Raw genomic sequence first — 9,804 nt, 5'->3', positions numbered from 1 at the left:
GCCTGAACATCTAAAACACAAACCATGGTTTGGAGTCTATAGTTAGTGTAACTCATGGCTTGGTAGGAACAAATCTTGCTCATAACTAATTCTAACAAGGGTTGCAGGACAAGCATTTAGTCCGTTTTGAGCAGAGAAATGATATAGCTACCCTAGCAATCTTGTGAAGTAGAAGAAGAAGAAGAAGAAGAAGAAGAAGAAGAAGAAGAAGAAGAAGAAGAAGTTGTTTATACCCTGCCTTTTTCTCTGATAGGACTCAAGACAACTTACAGGTAAAAACAAGAACTACCAAAAACACAAAGGAGGAGGAGGAGGAGGAGGAGGAGGAGGAGAAGGAGGAGGAGGAGGAGAAGGAGGAGGAGGAGGAGAAGGAGAAGAAGAAGAAGAAGAAGAAGAAGAAGAAGAAGAAGAAGAAGAAGAAGAAGAAGAAGAGGTGTGTGGGCTGCCCCTCCTCCGGGCTAGCCCCAAACATGCTGGTGCTTGGGGCAAAGAACAAGATGGTGCCATGTCAACGGCTGACTGGCCTGGCCATGGAATCTTCTTTCAGCACTGGGGACAGGATCAGGTCCACTACTGTACCTGAGGGCCGCAGGCTAGCTTGAGGATGGAGGAAGCCTGAGGCAGCTGCTTCAAGTTGCCTATTGGAAGAGCCAGTCCTATCCCTACTTCCCCCTTTGCTCATTTGCAGAATGCAGAGGTTAGCACAGGGTCTGCCACCTCCAGCATTAAAGGCTCTCTGGTTCCTGCCCCTTTTACAACAGAAGTGAGACATAAACAGGTGAGACCATGAACAAGAATGAAAGCCCCTTCTTTTTTGCACAAAGCTGGCACCCGCCACGTGTTTCCTCGGCTCCTCTCTCACCTTGGCACCACACAACCCTCTGGGGCTCCTCCGGTGTTGTCCTCTTACTAAGCTGTCTCCAATCCAGACTCCCAGGAGGACAGATGCTGTCTGTGAGCAAGTAAGACACTCCTGGGGACCTCTGGCCTTGTGAGAATCATCAGGCAGCTGTGTGGAGGAATAAGCCACCTCAGCCTTCCACAACCAGATGTTTTGCACAACAACTCCCATCAGCCCCAGCCAGCAGAGCATAACCCAAACATCTGGAGGGCACCAGGTCACACAAGGCTGAGCTAACTTCTCCCTAACATGATAAACAGGAATGAGAAAAAGCAACTTGGTTTCCTTCCCCACTTCCTCATCCCTCCATTCTCTCCCCCTGCTGCCTGGTTCTGTGCCACAAGCACCTTCAGAAAGGCAATTTTGCTTTCCTTTTGCGGTTGTCAATGCCCATGTACATTGAGGGCATTGGAATATTATCTTCTTGCACTCACTGTTTAAGGAAGGGGTTGAAGAGAATCCATTATTTAGTCACCTTGGGACATTATGCATATCAGCACATGCAGAGGGATGAGCAGAATCTCACTCATGGGCTCTTGCTGTCCACGTTCAGCTGTGTTTTCTACATGCAAACGGTACATATGCAGCCAGCACCAGGAATCCTCTATGTGCGTACAGGTCTTACATGTGCATTCTTGCCCAAGTTATGCTGAACACATGTAGGGGGCATGCAAGAAGCTAGCGACTGCAGACAGGAATGTTCTCGCTCTCTCCCACATACACATTGAATGTACACTCGTGTAACGTGTAAGCAAGGCACATTCCGGGATAAATTACTGGGTGCACAGACACATGACATTCATAAATTTCTGGCATGTCTAGACAGAAATTCTGCTCCTAGGGGAAGGGCCACAGCTCAGTGGTAGAGCATTTGCTAAGTTCAATCCCCGTCATTTCCAGGTAGAGCTGAGAGAGAACCCTGCCTCAAACTCTGGAGAGCCACCGCCAAGGCTGACCCAAGACACTTTGGCACCTGCGATGGGCCTCCAAAATGGTGTCCACCTCTCTGCCAGGGAAGAAGGGGTGAGGGAAAGAAAGATCTACATCGGGATCTGCTGCCCCTGTGGATTCTGCCGCCAGACGCGGTCACCTCACCTTGCCTCATGTGTGGGCCGGCCCTGGCCACTGCCAACCAGTGTAGGCAATACCGAGCAAGATAGGCCAATGGTCTGACTCAATATAAGGCAGCTTCCTATGTCCTTAGAACTTCCCGTCAAAGGAACACACACAGAGAGACACTGGAAGACTGCCTTAAGCTTTGAAACAAGAGCTTACCTGTAATACAAAGAGGTTGGCATCCGCTAGGATCACAAAGTTGGCACTGCCTCTCCAGCTGTCTTTGTTGTTTCAATGCCAGCCCTCCTCTCTTGTGGTCTCGGCAGCTGCTGTCTGTCTGGACGGCCTGTGGACTGACTGCCGCCACGGCAGAGGTGGCAGGGAACAGCCCGCCCCGTGTCCATCAGGCCAAGAAGCTGGGAGATATTGCTGCACCCTGCTTGCTTGCCTTTCTTCTCATCCGTATGCACCATGGAAGGTCCACTTTCCGTGCTGCTGATTGCGAAAGCACCGGACATCTCAGAACAGATCTTGCATTCTGATCCCCCTGGTTCTGCTTTTGTTTGTTTGTTTTTCTAAGGTTTTAAAAACACGTTGCAAAATTTGTAAGTTTCTTGCCTGCACATTAGGGGCTTTTTGTGTGAGAAAGCTGAGGAGGGGCAACTTTCAAATACTTTTTATTGTGAGGATCCTCACAGTCCAAATAATGGCTTGTCGCAGCCAGACCACCAAGGGTCCTCACGGTCCAAATAATGGCTTGTTGCAGCCAGACCACCAATCTGAAGGCACCCACTCTCCCAATATCCAAGTCCAAAGCTCTCACCACTGTTGTACGCTGCCATTTTTTCTACTTTGCACATTTTTATATACTGCAGCTAAGAAAAAAGAGGGGGGGAACCACAGTCAAGTCCAGAGGATGAGAATGTTTTTGTTTTGTTTTGTTTTAAAAGCACTTCTTAAAATCCAGCTACAATACAAAGGCCTAAACATGCATAGCTTAGCAGCAAATGTGGATTTGCAAACAGGTGGCGCTGTGGGTTAAACCACAGAGCCGAGGACTTGCCGATCAGAAGGTCGGCGGTTCGAATCCCCACGACGGGGTGAGCTCCTGTTGCTCGGTCCCTGCTCCTGCCAACCTAGCAGTTCGAAAGCACATCAAAGTGCAAGTAGATAAATAGGTACTGCTCCTGCGGGAAGGTAAATGGTGTTTCCGTGCGCTGCTCTGGTTCTCCAGAAGCGGCTTAGTCATGCTGGCCACATGACCCGGAAGCTGTACACCGCCTCCCTCGGCCAGTAAAGCGAGATGAGCGCCGCAACCCTAGAGTCGGTCACAACTGGACCTAATGGTCAGGGGTCCCTTTACCTTTACCTTACACACAGGACAGGGAACAGGGGGCTAGTCCTGGCTCTCCATGCATGCACATGCATGACACATGCACCCAGAAACACGTGTTAGTGGTTCTAATGACATGCAAGAAGTATTTGATGCATACCTCTACCCTAACCTCCCAACTCAGCTCTCAAAACTGGGGGTGGGGAGGGGAGAACCATAGTGTGTGAAGCTTCCTTTGGAAATATTTGTGGGAATGCCATAGCCCTGGCTCCCAGTAGCACTCACAAGTGTTATGGTATCTTATGTCCTTATGCTCTAAAGGAGCACATGCCTAGTTCCGGATATTCAGAAATGAGCTGCCGCATGCTGCCCACTGGATTCCCAGCTTCTTGTTCTGGAGGGGTAGTTGCCTTAAGTTTGTTACAAAAACCAAAAAACCACCAAGTAGTACAGGTGGATCTGACGGTTTATCGCCCTTTAAAGGTGCCACAAGACTCTTGCTGGCTTTTCCATGAGGATCAGTGACCAGGCCAGCTGGGAAAAGTGGAAGACTTTCTCTTTTCCTAAACTAAGAAGTGACAGACTTTGGTAATATGGCACCCAGAGGGAGGACAAAATTCATCGGCGCTCCCCTCAAAGATTTCTTATTTTTACAATAATTCATTTTGGTACGTTGAGTAGGTACCTGTATAAATATAGGTATTATTAATATTTATCATCATCATCATCATCATCATCATCATCATCATTTTGCTCCCCCCCCCCAGCTCAGCTCCATGTGCAAGGGAACCACCCACACCACCCTTGTCAAGCCAGAGACAGAACTGTAGCAGTGCCTTACCTTGTAGAATGGAAGAGTGTCTGCTTAATTCTCTTATTAAGTTGAGACCCTTGGCTGCAGAATCAAGAGTGAAAACATGAGAAGGGAAGCGGTTGAAGGCCAAGGAAGAGAGGGGCATTTACAGGGTTTTCAGCTTAGTCAAACAATAACTTCTCTTCCATCCATCCCTCTCCATCTAGAAGGAGATGCAGGGCAGAATGACTCCAGCTGGACCTGCAACACACCCAGAGTCTGAATGGGAGATGCGGGGGTCCTTGCTTCTCTGCCTCACTCTCTCTTTCTCTCTCTCTCCTCCATGAGCTCATACAATCTCATTTTATGGGAGAGACATCTGTTTCGACTCAAAGGGGAGTGGAAGGGGGGAGCCTTCCACTGCCAACAACAAAACAAACCTCCCATCCCTGAGTCACCCCCTCATTTCAATAAAGAAAGAAAAAATACATTTGCTTCCTTTCCATCCCCCAGCCCTTCCTAAGCTTCTGCATTCGGAAAAGGGTGCAAAAGCAACACTTATGTTTAAAAGGCAGCTGGGGGAAGAGGGGAAATGCCAGTCTGAGTTGCAGAGGGGGTCTCTTTCATACTTGCATTATTCTACATACGGCAGAATGCTGGGGTGTCACATACACATCATTTCTGGACCACCCCCTCTTTGAATGTTGCCCATCTCGATAAGGTCATCACAGTTTTCAAAGGTTTAGAGGGGGGAACATAACTGCCCCTACAGCCTTGGGGAGGGAAGGGGTAAGAGAGTTGCCGACAGGACTCACCAGCATAAACAGCCAGTTTCCTTGGGGAGGAATCTGAATCCCATTTTAGAACCAACACCCCTTGCAGTATATATATACTGCAAGTATATACTGTAGTATATAGCAGCAGACAGATAAGTAGATGGATCATGGAAACAAGTGGATGAGAGGGCCTATAACCTAATGGGAAGAGCACACGCTGTGAATTAGCGATGTGGTGAAATCTGCCCTCCAATTTTCTCAGACGCTTTCTTCTCTCGTGAAAGATACTTAATTACATTACTTAATATGTGCAATTGTGATGATTATTAGTAATAGCAACGTTTGTTTCTGAATGCGGCATTTGTATTGCATTTCAAAGATTGATTCCTTATTGAGGGGATTTGTCAACCCCTTAAGACATTTCTACTGGAATATAAAGCAGTACTGTACATAAATTAACTAAATAAATGAAAGAAGATTCCAGTTTTTATGCCTTCCTCTTTAGCATTTTGGCAGGGGTGGAGATTTGAGCTTACCTTATTGCTGCAAGGTGGCCCAGGGTGCTGTGTGTGCACCTATAACTCTCAGTGTGGCTAAGTTTCATGTTGCTGTAGCAAAACCCACCAGAGACTGACCATACATGTTTTGTAATTTTCCTCTTTGGAGTTTGTGACATGATTGTAACTTCCAAAATGTCAATGCCCATCTTATTTTACTTATTTATTTTACTTATCTTTTATTTACCTTGTTTTACTTGTTTCTCTTATCTTAGCATGCACATTTGGATAATATGTGCTTCTCATTTAGTTTCTTTAGTGCTGGTCATTGGCCATAACAATAAAGGTTTGGTTGTGTGTCTGTTTTTTGGATGTCTTCTTTAAAGCCCAGGAACTCAGAGCATAGACTACTGGGGAGAAAATTTGTACTATCAAAGGAAGGACATGGGCAAACAACTCTTGGCCACCTGAAAAGTAAGCCAAGTGTAACAACAACAACAAAAAGGCCACACCCCAAACGATGAGGATTTTCAAACACATTTTTTCTCTCCTCAATAATTGTAGAATCGTAAAAACAAGAACAAACCCCACAGGATCAATTTATGGCACATTGAATGAATGGGAGTGCAGCTTCCCAATGGACTGTGGCGATCTCTGTTAGTGAGTGGGTGGGTCCTTTCAATTGCTCTGCCTTGAGCACCAAAACATCTTGCACCAGGCCTGTTTTTACTCTCCCTTTACCTATCCCTGACCTGTTAAGAATAAGAAGAGCTCTGCTGGATCAAGCCAATGGCTCGTCTAATCCAGCATCCTGTTCTCATAGCCACTAACTAGAAGCTTATGAGAAGCCCATAAGCAGGACCTGAGCGCAAGAGCACTCTCACTTTGAGCTGCTTCCAGCAGCTGGGATTTGAATGCATTACTGCTTCCAGCAGTGGAGGTAGGGTGCAAAGCCAATAGCCCTTTCCTCTTGCTGGTCTAACACATAACTGGGGCCAGTGGTGGCATAGTGGTTAGCATCTGACTACGACCTGGGAGACTAGAGTTCAAAACTACTTGGCCATGAAGGTCACAAGGGTGACCTTAGGCCAGTCACTGCCTCTCAGCCTAACCTGCCTCACAGGGTTGTTGTGGGGATTAAATGACACCATGTACTCCATACTGAGCTCCTTGGAGAAAAAGGTGGGATATAAATGCAATAAATGAACCCTGAGGCACCCCACAAGTGAGAGCCTAGGGGTCTGAACACTCATACCCTAACACCACTTTCTGGACATGGCCCAGGAGGAAGGAGCAGAACTACTGTATAACAGTGCCTCCAGCTCCCTTAGACGGTTCAGAAGGACGTCATGGTCGATGGTATCAAAGGCCGCTGAGAGATCCAGCAGAACTAGGAAACAGCTTTCACCTTTGTGAAAGCCCATTGCCCAGCCCTTCCCAGCTTGCTTTTATGAGCCAGGATGGGCAAGGGTCAAGGAGACAGGTGGTCGATTTCACTCATCCAAGCAGCCTGTCCACATCCTCAGAGGTAACAGATTGGAACTGATCCCATGCAACTTGACTAGACCGGACTCCAGCACTTTCCCGCCCCTGCCTTGCTCCCACAGTATAGTCTACCTCTTTCAATTCTGAGCAACTTTATCTGCAAAAAACTTTGCAAAATCATTGCAAGAAATCTTGGGGTCCTTACCAGGCCCCGATGGTGGTGGTGGTTCCATTAGATTGCGAACCACCTGAAAGTTTCCTACTGCTGTTTTCTGCAGATGCAATAGAGGCGGTGAAGACGGTCCTCTTCGCCGTCGCTATCGCCACTTGGTAGGCTCGACGTTGAGCTCTAATCAGTGTCTGGTTGAGTTTTCTGCCACCGGTGCTCTAGTCGTCTCAGCAATTGTTTCGTCGCCCTCAGCTCTGGGGAGAGGGTACTTCGAAGCCAGACAGTTGATAGCCCTGGTTAACTCATCATTCCAGCGGGCCACCAGGGAATCAGCTGAAAGGCCAACAACATGGGATAAAACATCCCCTGGCCTACCACTCTCTGGAAGCCATTTGGATCCATTAAGTGGTGGGGGCGGACCATCCGAATCTGTCCCACCTCCCTGCAGAGGGTAAGGGTCGCAGAAAAGTCCAGTTGTACCAGGAAGTAATCCAACAATGGCACTTCTTTTGTTTTGCTTTTACTTAGTGTCAGATCACCCACATCCATAGAGGTGAATACCAGGTCTAGGGCATGCCTGCAATTATGAGTTAGGCCAAAGTTATTCAGGGACAACTCCGTGTAGGCCATGCTTTCCATGAAGTCCCAAGCGGCCCCTTGTAAGGTCGAGTTGGCATGGGTGTTAAAATCCCCAAGGACAACCAAACTAGGTGTCTCCAGGAGAATATCCGCCAGACCTGAAGCAGTTCGGGCAGGGAATCCTTGGTGCAGCAGCGAGGTTGGGACACCAAAAGGAATTCTGTACTGCCCCTATTGCCCAACTTCCAGAAAATGCACTCAGAAAACCAACAGGATACCTGGTGCAAGATAATGACTTCATAAAAATCACTGCAACCCCCCCCCCCCATGACCTGGGTTGCTGTGCGTAAGAGAAACCTGGCAGACAAGCAGCGGCAAGAACAGGACCACCTGCTTCATCCAACCAAGTCTCGGTCACACATGCCAGGTCAAGTCCTCCATCCATGATCAAGTCGTGGATGACAGCTGTCTTGTGAATCATTGACCTGGCATTGCACAGCAGCACCTTAAGGTCATGTGGGTCTCCCTTGCTAATTCCAGTATACTTCCGGTCAAGACCAGACCCGGAAGCAGGGATAGTCCTCAAACAATGACTAAACCTGCCTCCTCAGAAATGACATGGTCCTCCTCCTACCTGTGATCACTGAGATGGGGTGTCCCAGTGCATCCCTCCTTGTGGAACCTGCCCCAGTCATTTTGTTGGCTGGGGCCCACTCCCAGGCAGCCCTGACCCTCTCCCCTTAAGAATACAGTGGTGCCTCGCAAGACGAAATTAATTCGTTCCGCGAGTTTTGTTGTCTTGCGATTTTTTTCGTCTTGCAAAGCACGGTGTCGGGAAAGTTTTGGAAAAGCTTCAAAAATCACCAAAGTCTTTAAAAACCTCAAAAAAGGCTACCACACCGCGTTCTATGAGTTGCTCCTCGAAGTCAAGTCGCAACTGTATTAACGGTGTTAAGAAAAAGGAAACAAACTTTCCGTCTTGCGAAGCAAGCCCATAGGGAAAATCGTCTTGCGAAGCAAGCCCATAGGGAAAATTCCGTCTTGCGAAGCAAGCCCATAGGGAAAATCGTCTTGCGAAGCAGCTCAAAAAACAAAAAACCCTTTCGTCTAGTGAGTTTTTTGTCTTGCGAGGCATTCATCTTGCGAGGTACCACTGTAGAACACAAACCATACAACAAACCAATAGAACAGTAGAAACAAACAAACAAAAAACCCAATTAATAATAATTTACAATCATACTAAAATTAAACCAATCCCCACCCCCAGCCAAATGTCCATCCCACCCCCAACAAAATCAAAATTAAAAAAAACATAGATTAAAAGCTATTTAAAACGCCTAAAAACATTAAAATAATTACTTAATAACATTAACACATGGGGACTGTCTCTCACCCTTGCCTCACCCCCAAAGGGCCATCCCCAAGGGATGACCCCCTTTGGTGTCCCCCCACCGGGGTGGCCCCGCCCCCTACGCAGGTAGGCTTTGTAACACTGCCCCAGCAGCTGGACCCAGCCCAGCTGGGGCAGCAGCTGTTCCCACTTTGCCTGCCTGCCCAGGGACCTGGTCCTTGCAGTATTCTCTGCAGTCCTCTTTGCTTCTGTAGCAGCAGCAGTCCTCCAAGTGGAGGAGACAGCAGTCCCCCCCAACAGCCGCAGCAGGAGCAGGGTGGGGAAGATGGCAGTCCCCACTGAGGGACTGCAGAGCCAGGTAGATATTGTCCCAATGTACAGGAAAATAAAACCTTTTTGACTGGCACCAAAAAAGTGTCAGTGCCAGGAGGGCTTTGCTGGGGAGAGCTCTCCATAATCAGAGCCAGTTTCAGATACTCTCTCCCCCTCCCCCGATGTTTGGGGGAGGGTGATGTGTTACCACTACCCATACACTGCTATTGTTTCTTTCTGTGTAACCATAGATGTGATTCTTGAGATGGTTGTCTTATTAGTGTATTAACCAGTGCTATGTTTTTACCACTGTATTTTTATTCTGTTTGCATGATCACCTCCAGGCTGTTGGTATTTTGCAGGAGGGATTCGGGTGCATACCAGAAAATTTAGGTTCGCACAATTAAAGTGAATTGAAGTGCTCTGTTGCCCTGATGTCACACATCCACTTAAAACAAAACAAAACCCAACTAGTATTCGCACTTAAGACTAATGAATAATAAAAGTGCCTGCAGTCCCACCTCCAGCCAGTAGGGACAGTAGTGGGGCAGG

General features: G+C 47.7%; 1 long non-coding RNA gene across 1 annotated transcript; it reads right to left on the bottom strand.

The window, feature by feature from the left end:
- Positions 1-343: 343 nt before the first annotated feature.
- On the bottom strand, positions 344-7,200 carry LOC144325751 (uncharacterized). The gene is made up of 3 exons (XR_013390940.1): positions 4,132-7,200; positions 2,177-2,532; positions 344-1,009 (listed from the first exon to the last, which is right to left on the bottom strand). It is a non-coding gene; the product is annotated as an uncharacterized LOC144325751 (long non-coding RNA).
- Positions 7,201-9,804: the final 2,604 nt, after the last annotated feature.

The sequence above is a fragment of the Podarcis muralis genome, chromosome 16, assembly GCF_964188315.1.
Source record: "Podarcis muralis chromosome 16, rPodMur119.hap1.1, whole genome shotgun sequence".
Taxonomy (NCBI): domain Eukaryota; kingdom Metazoa; phylum Chordata; class Lepidosauria; order Squamata; family Lacertidae; genus Podarcis; species Podarcis muralis.
This window is presented reverse-complemented; position numbering and strand designations above follow the sequence as displayed.